The sequence below is a fragment of the Panthera uncia genome, chromosome F2, assembly GCF_023721935.1.
Source record: "Panthera uncia isolate 11264 chromosome F2, Puncia_PCG_1.0, whole genome shotgun sequence".
NCBI lineage: Eukaryota > Metazoa > Chordata > Mammalia > Carnivora > Felidae > Panthera > Panthera uncia.
In genome coordinates, this window is record NC_064812.1 from 11674488 (window position 1) to 11692824 (window position 18337).

The window sequence follows — 18337 nt, forward strand, 5'->3', positions numbered from 1 at the left end:
CTTTCTGATATGTATGCGTGTTTTTCCCTTTTCTTGCCCTGTTGCACTGGCTAAAACTTCCAGCTTCACGTTGAATAAGAATGTAAGAGTGGACATCCTTGTCCCGATTTCCCCCCGAATTTTAAGGGAAAAGACTCAGTCTTTCATTATTAAGTATAGTGTTAGCTGTAGGTTTGTGGTTTTTTTTTGAAATTGTGAGTGAGGGTTGAATTCTGTCAAATACTTTGCTTGCGTGAATTGACATGATAATGTGATTTTTCTTCTTTAGTCTGTTAGTAAAAGGTATTATATATATTGATTTTCAAATATTGAACTAGTCTTGCATCCCTGGAAAAAAACGCTCCTTAATATGTATAATGCTTTCTGTATGTTGCTGATTTCCATTTGTTAGTATTTTGTTAAGGATTTTGCATTTACTTTCACGAAGGTTAGTGGTCTGTAGTTTGTTGTTTTTTTTTTTTAAGTAGGCTTAATGCCCAGTGTGGAGCCTAACACAGAGCCCAGTGAAGGGCTTGAACTCATGACCCTGAAATCAAGACATGAGCTGAGATCAAGAATCAGACACGTAACTGACTGAGCCACTCAGGCACCCCAGTGGTCTTATTTAAGGTTTTGGAACTGTATCTTTTTTTTTTTTTTAATCTATTTATGATATCAGGGCTTAATAAAATGAAAGGGAAGTATTCCCTCCTCTTCTATTTTCTGGAAGAGATTGTGTAGAATTATTATTAATTTTTTAAATATGTGGTAGAATTCTCCAGTGACACCATCTGGGCCTAGAGATTACTTTTATGGAATTTTTAAATTACAAACTTAATTTCCTTTAATACAAGGAATACAAGGCTATTCAAGTATTTCACATTGAGTACATTGTTGTGGTTGTGTTTTTCAAGGAAATGGTCTATTTCATCTAAGTTTTCAGATTTATGTGTGTAGGGATGTTCTTAATACTTTTTTATAGTTTTCATGCCTGCAGGGTCTGTAGTAGTATCCCTGTTTTATTCCTGATATCAGTCATTTGCGTCTTCTCTCTTAACCTGTGTCTGTTTTGCTAGAGGTTTGGCAACATTATTAATCTTTCAAAGAACAAGCTCTTTGTTGATTAATTTTTCTCTGTTGTTTTTAGTTTAATTGGTTTCTGTTTTTTATTTCCTTCCCTCTCACTTCGGGTTTACGTTGTTATTCATTTTCTAGGTTCTTGAGGGAGGAGCTGAGATCACTGATGTGAGACTTTGCATACATATATGCATTTAGTGCTATACATTTCTCTCCCAGCACTACTTTAGCTATATATCACAGATTTTGATATGTAGTATTTTAATTTTTATTTGGGTCAATGAATATTTTGATTTCCCTCAAAAATTCCTATGTATCTTATCATATATATATATAGACAGGTATATTTTTGTAATATTAAAAGATATACATAAACAGTTATATATTCATATATAAAATACGTATACATGTGTGTATATATATATATATATATATAATGATAAAATGCATGTGTAAATATCTAAGGTATAGAATACCCAAGGAACAAAAGGGAAGAAATGTTTTCACACTTCATCCAAAGTAGTAAAATGACAATACCAATAGACTGTATTATCTAGATAGATATTACATGTCTATACTATATATTCATATAAATATAATATATATATTATAATTATATGAAATTAATTATATAAATTGTTATATAATTATAAATATAAATATAATCATATAATTAAATAATTATATAAATTAATTATATAAAATAAAATATAAAGAATATTATCTATCTATCTATCTATCTATATATATCTTATCACAGTCTACCTTTGTCTGACAGCTTGGACTTCTAGACTACAGGTGTAGACTTTTGTCGAGGGGAAATGATATTTTGGAGTTTTATTACCCTTTTATTTTCTGTGAAAGTAAGTCAGGTTTCATAGACCCACCTAACAGGTGAGGGTTCCTGGGTTCAGTGAATTCAAATAACTTGTCTAAGATCACCCAATTGTTTTTTTTAAGTGCTTATTTATTTATTATCTGTCAGTGCAGAGCCCAATGTAGGGCTCGATCTTACCAACCATGAGATCATGACATGAGCCAAAATCAAGAGTTGGATGCTTAACTGACTGACCCACCAGACACCCCTAAGCTCACCCAATTTTTTAACAGCACAAAGAAAGCAGGTCATAAAATTTTTGAGTGGTTGAATGAGTCAGCACTACTTTTCTCATTTCTTGACTACCCGAGGTCTGACAGATTTCATAGTTCTAGTTGGAGAAAGTGGAGGCATTTCTTTTCTGCCAAAATCATAGGACTTCTCCCACTTTTCATAAACAACCCTTGGGAGACCTTGACAAGCACAGTGGTCTAATGGAAAATTATTTACTAGCGTTCTCTCCTCTTCTGTAGATGTTTACACTTATTTTATAAGGTCGTTGACATTAAGAAACATGAAAAACATTCCTAATTTAGTGCTGATGTGACACCAGTTCATTTCAGCAGTAACCAAATATAGATAATTGCGGAGGGTCAGCTCAGGGTAAAGTGTATCTTTAGACCCATTCCCAGGGCATACAGTTTCTCTATCCTAAAGTTTACAAGTTGGAAGGGCTGAGATATCAGGGTACCAAAAGACTAGACATTGGAAGCTCCATTAGATGGTATTTTTCACTTTACTTAACCTGTACTTTTGGCAAACATTTAAAGTTAGCAATTCCCATCAAGTCTTCCAGGTAGTGGCCCACTCTTCCTCCTAGGAGAGACCCAGCAGTAACAGGCATGGAGCCCAGCATCAAGGAAGCACCAAGCAATGTTTTGACTTCATCTCCAGTGATCCTTACCTTATTTCCCCCTTATCCACCTTCTCCCTTGGTCGTCGATCTGATCAAAGGCTCTGTCTATAAATCTTATGCTCCAAATCCCATTCTGCATCCTCTGTTGTAGTTCTTTTACTCTCCCTTGCCCTCTCTCTGTCATCTAGACCTCCTCACCCTGGCTCTTCTGCCTTCTTCCACTCCTCACCCTGCTTCTTGCTTCACATCCCTTGGTATCCGCTTGGCTCAGTTGTGTTGCTGTGGCCTAGCGTTTCACTCACGTTTTCATATGTAGCCATTAATTGCTCCTTGTCTGTTTTGTAAAACCCAACCTTGTCCCGGTGAGACCTCTCTGTTTCTCATTTCGGTGTCTAGAGGGCCAAGTTCTGATAGAGCAGTTGGGCTCCCGTGGGTATTTGCGATCATTACAAATTCAGTGTCTCAGTTGGCTTTTGGGGCTGTCAGCAATCTTCTGCATTTCTCCATGCTTCATATGCTCTTTCATTCCTTCCAGAGCTATTTGAAAGGTTTACTTCTTTGCTCCAACCTCCAGCTTCCCCCACCCTTCTCACTTATAGCAGGTGGCTGTGTGCTCGCTTTTGCTGAGATGAAAATTAAGGCCAAAGACCCTTATCTTTGTGTACATTCGTACTCTCTTCACTTCCCTACCTCAGAAGGTGTGATGAAATTCCCTCTGATCCATGTATTCCCGTTAAATGTGTTTAGGATCTCATGCTGTTCTGCTTCCTTAGGAATCTTATACTCCAGCCTTATATCCCTTTTTTCGTTTGTATTTTATGATGCCCTCTCTTTCCTTTCAGAATAGAAACATGAACATATTAACAAACAAGCAATCAAACAAAAATTATTATGTTCTTACTTTTCCTTGTTAGCCAATCTTCTTGAGAAGCCAGTCCATATTTAGGTATTCATTTTTTCAAATGTTTGTTTATTTAGAGAGCACATGTGAGGGAGGAGCAGAGTTAGGGAGAGAGAGAGAGGGAGAGAGAGGGAGAGAGAGAGAGAGAATCTCAAGCAGGAGCTTAACTCAGCCCCTTGATCTTCTGCGGGGCTTGATCCCATGACCGTGAGATTATGACCTGAGCTAAAGTCAAGAGTCAGTCACTTAACTGACTGAACCACCCAGGCTCCCCTAGGTCTTGATTTTTTAAAAACGTCCTTCTACGGACTTACCAATAATTTGGCTTCTGTCCCTACAATATCACTGAAATCTTCTAGGGACACCAGTCAATATCACTGAAATCTTCTAGGGACACCAGTGACCTGAGTATCGCCCCCTTTAAACAATTGATTCTTTTCAGTTCTTATCCTGCCTTCTATTTCTGTAGCATGTGGAAAGACTGATAGCTATGTTATTTCTTTTTTAAAAAAATTTTTATGTTTATTCTTGAGAGAGAGAGAGACACAGACAGACAGACAGAATGGGGGAGGGCCAGAGAGAGAGGGAGACACAGAATCTGAAGCAGGCTCCAGACTCCAAGCTGTCAGCACAGAGCCTGATGTGGGGCTCGAACTCATGGACCGTGAGATCATGACCTGAGCCGAAGTCAGACACTTAACTGACTGAACCACCCAGGTGCCCTGTAGGTATGTTATTCTTAATTAAATTGAATTAATTTATTTACAAATAGGTAATAAGTTCACTTAGAAATTTAAAAGTGCTACAAGGGAGGACAATACAAATTCTCCTTCTCACCCCCTTTCCTCTGGTCACTTACTTCCCATTCCTGGAGGCAGCCAGTTTTGTTACCAGTTTTGTGAGTGGTTTTGGCACCATAGACAAGCATGCATGCTTACACATAGTACACACATGTGCACACACACACTCACATGTATTCTCCTGCTTTTTGTTTTTAACAGGCCTAAACGTGTGCTAACTTAGCACTATACGTGAATCATTTTGATACATACCCAAAAAACCCTTCCAGGATGTTGTCCAAGTCACAATGCAGCCGATCAGCAATTTACTAACTCCTTGCACCGCGCATCTTCTGAAGCCTGTTTTCTTTTGGTTTTCCCACGCCCTTATTGGCCTGTTCTCCCCAGCATCCTCTGGGATCCTTTGACTTTCCATCTTGGGGTTTCCAAGGGCTTCTTTGCAGCCTGCTCCTATTCTCCCCTGTATATCCTTTGGAATGATCATATTAATCTATTATGTGGTTTGATGCTCAGTCATATACAGATGTCATTCTGATGGAGTTCTCTGGACAGACCTCCTTGCTAAGATTAAGAATGACATCATCAACTCCCTATAGGAAACCTGGTTATCTTCATGAGATATCCTCTAGGCATCTCAAAGCCAACTGGTCCATACGAGAACTCATTCCCAGCCTCTCCCTTTCCTCCTCCAGTGTTCCAGTTCCTAGCCACAAACCTGCTGACCTATGCACAAGAGATTGATGTCATCGAAACTAACCAGTCACCCCAGCCAGAAATCAGCTCGTCTTCTCACTGTCTCCTTCCCTTTTACTCTCCAGATTCTGACAGTCTTCAGGTTTTCCTAATTTAGATGTGAAATCTGTCACAGCAATCCCTTCTGTCTGTTTCCAAAACCCTCCTTAGTTTAAGTCCTCGTCACTTTTTACTAAGATTATTGAAAACTTGGCTGCTTCTCTGTCTTCTCACCCCTCTGATTCATCTTCCACAAGGCGGCTGCTAGGGTGAGCTTCTCCAAATCCGCTTCATCACCGTCTTGCTTAAAACCTGACCATGGCTTTCTGTGGATTTTAAGGTGAGCAAACCTCATTTTAGTTCACAGTGTTCTTGTGCTAGGTGAAATAATGTGCCCCAAGTATCTGTATTCTAATCCCTGGAGACTGTGGATGTTACCTTAAATGGCAAAATGAACTTTGTGAATGTGATAAAGTTAAGGATCTTGAGATGGAAATTATCTTGGTTTATCCTAGTGGGACCTAAGTGTCATCACAGGTACCTCTACCCTAGAGGAGTGTCTGGATGGCTCCATTGGCTGAGCATCTGACTCTTGATTTTGGCTCAGATCATAATCCCAGGGTCGTGGGATCTAGCCCCATGTTGGGCTCCATGCTGAGCAGGGAGCCTGCTTAAGATTCTCTCTCTTTCTCCCTCGCTCCTCTCCCCCACTTGCACTCTCTCTCAATCTCTCTAAGATAAAAAAAAAACAACGTTAAAAACCCACAAAAAACAAGACAGGCAGAGGGAGATTTGCATGCATAAGAGAAGGCAGCGTGATGATAGAGCAGAGGGGAATCATGTGGCCAAGGCATGCTGGCAGCCTGAGAAGCCGGAAGAGATAAGAAACAGATTTCCCCCTGGAGACTCGAGAAGGAACCGGCTCTGCCCACACCTTGATTTCAGCCCTGTAGGACTCATTTTGGACTTCTGACCTCTGGAACTGTCACAGAACAAATTTGTGTCATTTGAAGCCACTGCATTTGTGGTAATTTGTTATAGCAACAATACGAAACTAGTATAGTCTTTTTTTGTTATTGTGTGAATTTTGCCATTAGTCTTTGCCCCTTCCCTCCAAAAATTCATCAGTTTAACCACACTGAATTTCTTTTCTATTCTTGAGCACATATGCTCTGTTAAGTCTTCACTCCTTTGCACATAAAGTTACTTCTATTGAAGGCTATACTTTTATCCAAATATATTTTATTCTTTTAAATTCATCTCAAGAACGTCTTTTGCTAGGAAGCCTTCTGTATCCCCAGTATGATTTAAATAACCCCCATCCCTGTTCCCAGTAAGGCATCTATCTGTGCTGTATCGTAGTGACTGACTTAGCTCTCTTGCCTGTTGGTCCGGGAGCTTCTCGAGAGCAGGCGGTGTGTGTCTTACTTGGACTTGCATCCTCTGTGCCTCGTGCTGTGCTTGGCACATACCTGACCCTTAGTTAGTGCTTGTCGAGATGAGAAATAAAGTGAAATTGAGCTGGGCACCTTCTGATGCTGTTCTTTATGTCAGTTACAAACTTCTCTTTTCCCCGGGTGGGGAACTAGGAGTGGAAGAGGCCACCGCAGCACACCCTCAACTACCAACTTGTGTCTCGCCTTTGCAAGTGGTCGTCCTCCCGAGAGACTGTTGAAACAGATGCAGCCCACGGGCTGGGACGCTGGTGACCTACTCTAGGGCTGAGTGTGTCGTGTTGGGATGTGGGTGGGGTTATGGAAGGAACGTATTGTGCTGAGGACCAGGGGACCAGAGTTCTAGCTGTGAATCTAATACAGACCTAGTGTGAAAATAGTCTCTTTGTTCCTGTTTAGAGTATTATTTAGAATCTTCAGGTTGGGGCGCCTGGGTGGCTCAGTCCGTTAAGCGTCCGACTTTGGCTCAGGTCATGATCTTGTGGTTCACGAGTTCAAGCCTCGCATCGGGCTCTGTGCTGACAGCTCAGGGCCTGGAGCCTGCTTCAGATTCTGTGTCTCCCTCTCTCTCTGCCTCTCCCCCACTAGCATGCTCGTTCTCTCTCTCTCTCTCTCTCTCTCTCCCCCTCCCCCAAGAATGAACATTAAAAAAACTAAAAATAAATAAAAAATAAAATCTTTAGGTGGAATATAGATTTCTTCAAGATTTAAAGTTTGATTTATATTTATTCAATTTATTCAATGTCCAGTCTAGACATCTGGATGAAATTATATATTTGCATGTTTTTCCTGATCTCTTTAATAAGGGGAGCACAGTTACCCTCTTGTTTATCTAAAATTTTTTTTAACGTTTATTCACTTTTTGATAGAGACAGAGCGTGAGTGGGGGAGGGGCAGAGAGAGAGGGAGACACAGAATCTGAAGCAGGCTCCAGGCTCTGAACTGACAGCACAGAGCCCAACGCAGGGCTCGAACCCATGGACCATGAGGTCACGACCTGAGCCGAAGTCGGACACTCAGCCGACTCAGCCACCCAGGCACCCTACCCTCTTGTTCATCAGATAATCTGTTAGCTTCTGTTTTCAGTAAAGCTCATATGCCTCCTTCCCACACTTTCCTTATGCTTTTCAGATCTTTTCCTTTATACCCAAGGAAATTTGGATGATAAACATTATTCCTCGTTTTCCATTTTGTATTGTTGACCCCCTTCTTTCTCCCCGGATCCCCTCTGTCCCCTCACATGCACATCCAGGGGAGAATTCATGCTTGCAGCCTGGTCATGATTTCTGACCCACAATAACTGTGTGAAGTAATAACTGTTGTTTTAAGCCACTAAGATTTGGAGTACTTTTTATGCAGCAGTTGAGAACTAATACGTGTATATTGTGATGCCCGTTAACGGGTGTAGTAACACAGGGGATTCTCGTTAAAATCCGTTGCCTTACGCAGTCCACTCTGTACTTCCACTGTTTCTGTGAGTCGGGAGGGAGGAAGAGCCCTCAGTGGGTGACAAGACTCGTGCTCTAGAGTTCATCTTGCCAACCAACAAGGGAGTCTTGGTTTTCCGCCTGAAACATAAATTAATTGGTTTGTTAAAATTGGCAGCATGTTGCAATCATCTGGGAAACCTTGAAAAACGACTGAACACTGACTGTGTCCTATCCACAGGGATTCTGATTTAATTGGCACGAGGTGTAACTTGGGTATTGGGACTTAGAAAATCTCTGTAGGTGATTTTACTATGTAGCAAAGATCGACAGCCACTGCCCTCTCGCAGAGGTTCTCACGTGGCGGTCCCCCTGCTGGCTGTATGGGCGTTACCTTGAGGACTTGTTAGAAGTGCAGCATCTCATACCCCTCCCCAGATTTCCTGAATCAGAACCTCTGAGGTGGGGCCCAGGAGCCTGTGTTCAACAAGCCCTTCAAGGGATCCTGGGGTATTCTCAAGTTCGAGGGCCACTGCTCAGCTTGGTCTAGATGGTCCCCGTGGTTCTTCCAGCTCAAAAGTGTGTGTGCGCCTACGTCTCCTGCTCTGGGGAGACATCAGTCTCTCTCCCCCTCCCCCATCTCACATAACGCACTCGGCCTATCAGATTTCTAGTTGTATGCTCTTGTCACCCTGGACTTGAAGATCCAGGTCCTCCGAAAGCCTGGAATTTTCCTGATGGAACAGTTTTATCAGTGTGTTAATGGGTGAACCAAACTGGTAAATGTTGTAGAGCTGAAGTTTTCCAAGCATCCCACGTGGTTACAAACCACTCAACCAACATTTTAATTCCATTGAGGGTACTTTTTCCTCAGCTTGCCATTCTGATATCATTGAAGACTCAAGTGTGCTCTGAGGAGCCTAGAATCTTCTCACCAATTAAAAAAAAAAAACAAACCAAAGGAGCCCAAAAAGTTAGAAGGCGAAGGAAATGAAAATAGATGAGATAGATATTGGGGACCGAGGACTTGTCAGTTTGATGTAAACGTATCAGATTCTGTCCACTTGCCCTGCTTGGTCCCAGTATTAATAAACCAAGTATTAAACTAAATAATACTTGGTTTATTAATACAGAGAAGGTAAGATAAAAAATAGTCCAGGACGAAACAACCATAATGACCTTGATAGGAGAGCAATGGCCGTATTGCTGGTAGGACCAGATTTTGATGGATCACCAGGTTGGCTAAGTGCTATTTTCATCCATTGAGTTGGGCCCTTCCCTTCAGCCAGCTGTGTGAAATCATCTATTGCACATTAGATTTTAGGAAGGAGCTCACGTTTTTTGGAGTTACTGCTTTGCAAGCGGTTTTTCATAAATAAAAGTCAATTAATATTTAAGCTCCTTGATAGAACTTTAATTTGGGTTAAATTGACATTTGCAGAATCAGTCTCTGTAATATATATGTCTTCCATAGGCAGTATATAGCATTCATGCAGCTTTGGTCAGGAATCTAAGTATGCTGATGGCTTTCTTTTCGTATGCATATGTTACCTTGTATGTATATTTTTCTAATATATACACACACATAGAGGTAGATAATAGATATAGGTTGTGCATGTTATGAGTGTATCTCCTTATTGTGTTTGTATACATTATTTGGCTCTCACAACTTGGTGGGGTAGCCAAGTTTGCACAATAGAAACAGTCGCTTTCGTTATTTATTATGTACTGAGGGACTGTAACTTGGCACTTACCCAGGGACTTCATGTACATCGCCCCTCGTCCTTACAGAGACCTTGCCAAGATAACTATTATTATTTCTGTTGCACAGATCGGCAAAGTGAGACTCAGAAAGGGAAAGTGACTATCTCAAGGTAGCAGGTGGCAGATATGGGGTCGGAACCTACATTTCTGAGATTCCAAAGTTGGGATCCGACTCCACATGCTCCTGGTCCAATGCCAGCAGGTTGACAAAGCCATAGAGATGTAGTCCCCTTCCCACTGCCATCGCCTGTTCCCACCTACACTCCCTTTTACCTGGGATGGCGTGAGAGTTTTTCACTAATCGTTCTATCTCCAGGGGACTTTTGTCCTCTGAGGTGATGTTACCACAGCAGCAGGCAATGCCAGAAGATGGTGAGCGGGGCAGGGTCGATCAAGTTCTGAGGAAAAGAATCATCATCAGCTGGTCTGTCTTCTAAGTAATGAGGCAAGAGGCCGACTTCCTCAGTCATTTGAGTACTTCTGGAAAAGTCTCCATCAAGAATTGGTTTCTTCTTGAAAATCAAACCAAACCAAAGATTCCAGGAACCAAGAAACCCCTATAAAAAGCTGGTTATGCACTTACTGTTCCTGCTTTCTAGAAAGTTCTTAAAATCACTAGACCACTCTGTGTAAAATATCATGCCCCACTCTGACACTCTCCTCTCCGCCTCCTTCACCCACTTTCTTTTCATTCATAACATTTGTCACAACCCACATATTTCCTCTATGTGTGCATGTGGATAGACACACAATGTTGTTTATTATCTGTCTCTTGCGCTGAGCTCCATGAGAGCAGGGACTCAGTTTTGTTTACCACTATGTACGTAGCACCTTGAACAGCACCTGGAACATAGTAGGTGCTCAATAGATGCTGGTTGTATATGCATTATAACGTACAAGTAAAATCAGATAATGGTTTTAGGATAAAATGCAAATTCTCCAAACTCTGACGAGTTAAAAATAGTAAGGTAGTTACTAAAATGTGGGAAGGAAGGGGGGTAGGAGGTATGAAACAAAGTAATTGTGCTAATCCTCAGTGAAACCGGGAGTACAGCATAATGTTGAATGTTGGATTTCAAAGGGCTTCTTAAAGTATATTTTGTAATCTTTTATTTCTTTAGCTTTAGAGGAATCTCTCATGAATTAACAAACCTTTCAGGTAAGAAATATTTAGTTTAGGAATTTACTTCTGTAGTTCCTTAGGGTTTTTTTTTTTTTTTTAATTAAAGTCAGATGAAATTAAACAACACTTTTATTCAAAATAACACTTATATTATGAGCCTTTTTTTTTTTTAAGCATTCTATCAATGTATCTGTGTATCCATGGGCTGTCATCTTTATTATTATTATTTTTTTTTATCCCTTTCTGATAATGTGTAGTAGGTTGAGGACTGGATTGATTTCCATCAGGTGTTGGCAATGCTTATTTCTAGGTGGTGCAATGTTGGGTAATTTTTTTCTTACTCATTTCTTCCTATCACTGACTATGTCTCTACCCCTCCCCCCATTCATATGTTGAGATCCTAACTCCCAATGTCTTTGGAGGTGGGGCCTTTGTGTGAGGTGATTAGGTCATGCGTGGCGTCCCTATAATGGGATTAGGGTTCATATAAGAAAAGGAAGAGAGTCAGCCCTTTCTCTCTCTCTACCATGTGAGGACACAAAAAAGAAGACAGCACTCTGTGAACCAGAGGAGAACGAACGGTCTTTACAGCCTGACCATGCCAGCACCCTGAGCTCAGACTTTGAGCCTCCAGAGCTGTAACAAATAAAGTTCTGTTGTTTAACCCACCCAGTTTGTGGGTTTTTCATAGTAGCCCGATCTAAGGCATTTCTCTATGCATATTTGGTGTGACTTATATTTTTCATTACTAGCACATCATTTTCTTTATAAGAGGCTACAGTCACTATTATTAGAATGCATGATTAATTTATCTAATATTTCAAATATTAACAAACATTTCCTGGGCAATGAGCTTAGGGAGAACCCTGTGTTAGTTGCAACGGACATCTGGTTCCCAAGAGGATGGCAGTTCTGTGACTGGTGCTTTTTTCCATTTGCCCCCATGGGCTCAACTTTCATCATGTTATGGCGGAATAATCTGTGTCCACGATAATGGTCTTGAAACCTCAAGAAAACCAAACAAAAATTCATTTTTGGTGAGTGAGTTTGTACAGCACTTATCACATATATTTTGTCCACCAGCTTGGTGACATGTGCATTTTAAAATTACAGCAAATTGCCGTGCGCACGCATCCTGTGACTTGCTGACGGGTTTCCCAGCTACTGAGTAGTAGAGCCAGGTCAAAGCCTCATGTTATTTCAAGTATGTTTTTTTTTCTTACCCTGTTTCAGTATGCAGGGAAGCATATGGTCGGTTCGAAAAGATTTTCATGGAGGTTTTCATAAAAATTATTGTTAAGGGGAGAGATTATGTTTCCATTTTCTGACCACATTTATGTTGAAAACGTCATTTCTGATATAAATGGGGTTGTATTGTTATTATTGTCCACATAGGGCTTTCTTGGACTGTTTCATGAATTTCACAGAACCCTATAGGAGGGTAGTGTGCCTGGCCCCGTATTACAAACAGACTCAGAGTTGGTGATCTCAAGGTCTGGGAGGAAGGATGTGCCAGGGCTGGGATGAAAAGGCGGGTAGTCTGACTCTGGTGCTCACATCTTTGTCACTGTGTATTCCTGTCCCCAACCCAGAAAAGGGCAATCCCTCATTCAAGGTCATACCTGCCTCTGGGTCAGAATAGATCCTCCACTAATGATAACTGCATTCCTCTTACTCTGTGGCTTTTTCTAACCCATTCTGATGGCTGGATATGGGGACACATTTGAGAAGCCCGCTCTTAGCCTTCTCTTAGCCAAACAGCAGCATTCAGAATCCTAAGATCGTCTATCCTAGGACCCGTTTTCCCTACTTCTAATAACTTGTCCTGATCTTCCTTATCACTTGAATGGCAGTAATTGAAATTGGAGCAAACCTCCATAGTGTCTCCGCACTATCTCGAATTCTGGAGACCATGCTTGCTGCACTGACAGGTGTCCTTATACTAGCTGGTTCCTGCTGCCTCCCAGAACCCGAGTCTTCTATTCGGAAGGTACTGATTTGTAGTGCTTGCTAGCCTCCAGGCACAGATTAAATGCAATTACACAATTTATTGCTATATAATCATTATTTACCTGGGGCTTTCCAAACAATAAACCCTAAATTGCATTCCCCAAAGGTCAAAAGCAATTTTTTCTTCTCCTTGCAAAATGCTTAATGACTTTGTACCGAACAGAATCCATACATATGAGGAGTAAGTGAAAATGGAAAATAACTCGTCATTTAGAAATGTGAATTCATTGAATTCCTGAATTAAAAAAATTTTATTATGTTCTCAGATTTATAGGAAGTCTGCTATAGGGAAACGTGCTGGGACAATAATAGTTGTATTTATTTGTTACCGTGTTCAGACCTTCTGGGTTAACATACCCATGTGTCTTAGCTCAGACTGCTGTAACAAAACACCACACACGGGGTGGGGTGGGGCCTCCACAATGAATACTTGGTTCTCACAGTTCAGAAGCCTGGGAAGTCCATGATCAAGGTGCTGGCAGAAATGGTACCTATGATTCCCTTTTCTGGGTTGCTAATTGTTGCATTCTTCCTGTTCCCTCACCTGGTTCAGAGAGAGAGAGAGAGAGAGAGAGAGAGAGAGAGAGAGAGAGAGAAACCAGTGCCACGTGGGAGATGAGAGTGAGCAGGAGAGAGCACTCGGATGTGTCTTCCTTTTCTTTTGAGGACACTCATCCCATTATGAGGGCCCCACCCTCATGACCTCATCTAAGCCCAATTCCCTCCCAAGGATCCCACCTCCAAATACCATCACAGTGGGGGGTATGGCTTCAAGGAATGAATTTTGGAAGGGCAGAAACATTCAGTGCATCATTTCATGGAATAGGTGAGGGAACTGAGGACAACTAGGTGAAAGGGCACAAAGGAAGCATCTGTTAGAGACAAACCTGAGCACCTCATTGCCTCCCAATGAGTCTCCCAAAATGGTAGACATTGAGAAGACCGTCAAAGAAAGATCCTGTCTTGAAAAGGGGAAATAATGGATTTGGAATGGGAAGGAACCGTACGGAGGGTTTTTCAGGCCTCTAACTGGAGGATGCTTTAAAGCAGGAATGGCCAGGGGCGCCTGGGTGGTGCAGTCGGTTGAGCGTCCGACTTCAGCCAGGTCACGATCTCGCGGTCCGTGAGTTCGAGCCCCGCGTCAGGCTCTGGGCTGAGTTCGAGCCCCGCGTCAGGCTCTGGGCTGATGGCTCGGAGCCTGGAGCCTGTTTCCGATTCTGTGTCTCCCTCTCTCTCTGCCCCTCCCCCGTTCATGCTCTGTCTCTCTCTGTCCCAAAAATAAATAAAAAACGTTGAAAAAAAATTTTTTTTAAAAAATAAAATAAAAAAAAAAAAGCAGGAATGGCCAGTGTGCATCATGGCAAGCTGTCATCTGTCTCATGCCTCTAATACTCACTGCTAAAACACTCGGCTCTCCAGCTCTGTTTTTTTATCTCAGAATCGTTTTTTATCTCATCTCTCTAGTTGTTATTAAGTAACAGTCAGAGATGGGAGGTGGAATTTTCTTGCAGCTTCGTCCCAGACTGAGTAACAAAGCAGCCTGTCTCTGGATCAGCCCCACCACGGAATTGGAATTATGTATAAATGCTTTTTGATCCGCGTTCTTCCCTCCTAGCTCCTTGGAGGGCAGCTCTGGTCTTGTGCCCTTTGACCTCACGGCTTCCTGACTTTCTGAACATCACCCACTCTCACTTCCAGCTTTGAGGAAGTAAGATGTTCATTCCCTTTGAATGAGTCACTGCTCTTACACCCCTGTGTGCTGGCATAGCCTCTCTGCCTTTCTCTGACCTTCGCTTTCTAGTGGAATACCAATGAACAGTCGGCATATGCAGTAACATAAGTAGATCCCAAAATCACTATGCTGAGCCAAAGAAGCAGGTTACATAGTGTTGAGTCTGTGTCTACAAAGTTCGGAGAAGTGTGGACCAAACTATAATGAGGAGGAATCACATCCGTGTGTGCCTGGGGGTTGGGGCAGGGGGCTCAGAGAGTGCAGAGGTGGGTGGGGACAGAGGTTCTGTGAAACAGCACGTGGGAACTTTCCGGGGGTGATGGTCATGGCTCTGATCTTGATTGTGGCGATGCTTTCACAGGTGTACACATTTGTCAAAATGTAACAAATTATTTGATCTTTTTGGGTTTTGCTTTTGAGTTTCGTTGTGCAGCATACAAGACCATTTTATCTAGGGCGGTTTTTCCCCATTACTGAGGCAAAGCTATTCCAAATATTTTACCCAATACTCCATGAAATATGAGATTTTCCACTCCGGCTTTTGGGACAAAGAATTGTTCCTGGCTCCATGTCGGCTCTGGGGAATGATTCCTCTCCTCACACCCATGTGCTGATTAGTAAGTACCCAGCTGAAGATTCGGGGAGCCTGCAGATCACTGGGACTCTCTGTCCATGACTCTCTCTCTCCTCCTGTCCTCTGTTTGCCAGACTCCTGCCCTTTTGGTTTTCCCACATTCTCAGCTCCATTGTCTTGATTCGTGAGACCACCAGGCTCCACGGGGCTTCCACTCCCTGTGCCGTGGCTGGAAACGCCAGGCATTGAGCTTAGGGCACTTGTAGGGCTGCCTCATTAACTTGCATTCTCTCACAGATCACTGTCTTTCATCACCTTATGTTCAGTGGCTCAAAAAATGCTGTTTCATATGTGTGTTGGTTTTTTTAGGTGTTTCAGGTGGGAGGGTAAATCTGGTTCCTATTACTCTACCTTGGCCAGAAACATACATCTACTTTTCCTTTGGATTTATAAAATGGTTTGGATCATTTAATGAGGGATTCCATCTGAATTCTGTTTTTACAAATTGCCTTTAAATGGCAATTTCTGGGATACTTTCTCATTGGGATGATATGATAGTGCTCCTTTCTCCTTTCCTGTCCCCATTGCTTAGAGAAGAGGGTCTGGATATTGCACTAAAAATCTCCCTTCCTTTACAATTGTCAGTATAACACAGTATTGTCAAATTGGAGGCCTATAGACTAAATCTAACCTAACAGGGTGTGTGTGTATGTGTGTGTCGTGTGTGTGTGTGTGTGTGTGTGTGTGTGTGTGTTTGTCTGAACAGTCCTTAACAATTTGAATTAGTTTTCAACACTAAAGCACTGGAATATTCCCAAGGATATCTGGATTTCTGTCTTCTCTTGAAAAGTCAGAAGACCTGACATCTTTGGCTCATGTTTCCACATAATACCATTTGTCTAAAGCATATTAGCAGCTGCCCCTTTTGGAAGGGCTACATACTCTCTACTTTGACCCTGGCCTCCGCAGGCCCCTACCCCTCATTTCTGTGACTTGACTGACCCAGGAAACACAATGATCTGTGGCTCCTAGTGTGGAAGACAGGAGCACGAAATCTGGAGTTCAGGGGCTCCTGGTTCAAGTCCCTACTCTGGCATTTTGGCGGCTCAACTGCAATGCTTTCTCTCTGTGTATGCTCCTGGTATTACAGATGCACTTCTCGCTTCTCCTGAGCCTCTTATATTTATCTTCTCCTCCCTTATAGATTCCAGCTTTGTGGCCCAATACCTTTTGCTTCCTGTCTAGTCTGTACTTCGGCTTCAGATCTCATGACCAGTTGTTCTTTCTTTGATGCATTTCACATCCAGGCTTCCTTTAGAAAGACTTTCTGATGGGTTCAATAAATCGTCATTATCCCTTTTGGGTAAGTGCTTTGTACCAAGAGAACGTAGAAGCCAGAAGCCTTTATAGACGACTATATGTTCATGCGTTATAGTTCATGGGTCAAATGCCTATTCTTGGGTCAATCAGCTGTGTTCACAGTATTGTGGATCATATGATCAGCATAAAAGACTGTTAGCTTTCCAGGTACTTAGGGTAGAATAAATTCTCTCCATGAGCACATCTAAATCACTTTATATACTACCTAGGACATAGAAAGGGTTCAAGTGATAGCTTTACAATAAGGATGATAACAAAAGCAATAATAATTACAATAGTAATAGCTACCCTTTGTCAAGCACTTACTATGTTCCAGATACTTTATACAAATTAACTCATTTTATCCCCATAATAACTCCAATAATTATGAACTTTTTTGTTTTCCATTTTAAGGATGAGAAAGCACTCTCACAGAGTGTTAGTGATTTTCCCAAGCTCAAGTCAGGTCAGGAATGAAATTCAACCCCGGAAAGGTCAGATTCCAAAACTTTTTGCAATGAGGCACAGAGGGAAAACCAAGGACCATCAAGATGGGTGTGTTACTGGAAACAGGCCTATGAGTCGGGCTTACCATCTTCATATTGTGGAGGCCTCTCAGGGAAACTTGGGGGGTGGGCTTTGGAGACAGCAGGAAAGGCATTCGGTGGGACCAGAGTGACTCCCAAGTAAGGCAGCAGTTTTGCATCATGGAAACAGCACAGCTTCTGGTACATGGGACAAGGGTCCCAGGCCATTTCCTTGTTGCACAACCTCATGAGAGTCACTTGATCTCCATGAACCACAGATTTCTTTCCTTAAAATAGAGGGAACAACATCCTGCCACAGTGTTACCATGTTCATTTAAGTGGTCTGTGTAAAAGTTTATCAGATAGGGTGTTCAGTAACAATCCGAGCAGGACTGTTTGGGGGGTTAAGATGGAATCAGACATATCTGTTTTGTGGGACATAGTAGACACTCAGTAAATGACAACTTTTCAAGTTCCATGATCCTGTATCTGCAGTTCCTAACCCGAAATGGCTCTGAAATTTAAAGTTTGGTGCCAAGTGAATTTGGGGGCAATTCTGATATGAGGCAATTTTTGAGTTTTATACCAGTTAGAGTTGGTAAGGGGACCTGTGAAATATGTGTGTGTGTGTGTGTGGTGTGTGTGTGTGTGTGTGTATGTGTGGTGTGTGTATGTGTGTGTGTGTGGTGTGTGTGTGTGTGTGTGTGTGTGTGTATCGTTCCAGTATAGTGACACACAAACTCAATACACACACACACACACATGCATATATATATGTAATATACACACAAACACATGCACACATCACATCATGCCTCTAAGGCCTGAGAATTTCTGAATTCTGAAACTCTTTGGCCTCAAGTATTTTGGATAAAGGACGGTGGACTGGCATTAGTAGGAACCCACATGTCTTTCCCTTGTTGTTTGAGGAATCTCTGCAGAAACAGCAGCCTGGCTCCTGTAGTGTGTTCCCTTCGACCCCCACGTAAATGCTTGAGGCATGGTTGGGGAATGGTAAAGGCATATTGATTAAATGAATAAATGAAAGAATGTAAGGTTGGTGATGAAGAAAATAAAAACAGAGTCCCAGAAAACAGGGGGAAGAGTGTGCATTGTTTTTTTCCCCTTCCTTTCTTAGGCCTTTT

General features: G+C 42.0%; 1 long non-coding RNA gene across 3 annotated transcripts in view; it reads left to right on the plus strand.

The window, feature by feature from the left end:
- Positions 1–4268: 4268 nt before the first annotated feature.
- LOC125924405 (uncharacterized) overlaps positions 4269–18337 on the plus strand; it is a 276429-nt gene continuing 262360 nt past the window's right edge. For all 3 annotated transcript variants that reach the window (XR_007458391.1, XR_007458392.1, XR_007458394.1), the window contains exon 1: positions 4269–5562. This is a non-coding gene — a long non-coding RNA (uncharacterized LOC125924405). The remainder of the gene's footprint in view (positions 5563–18337) is intronic.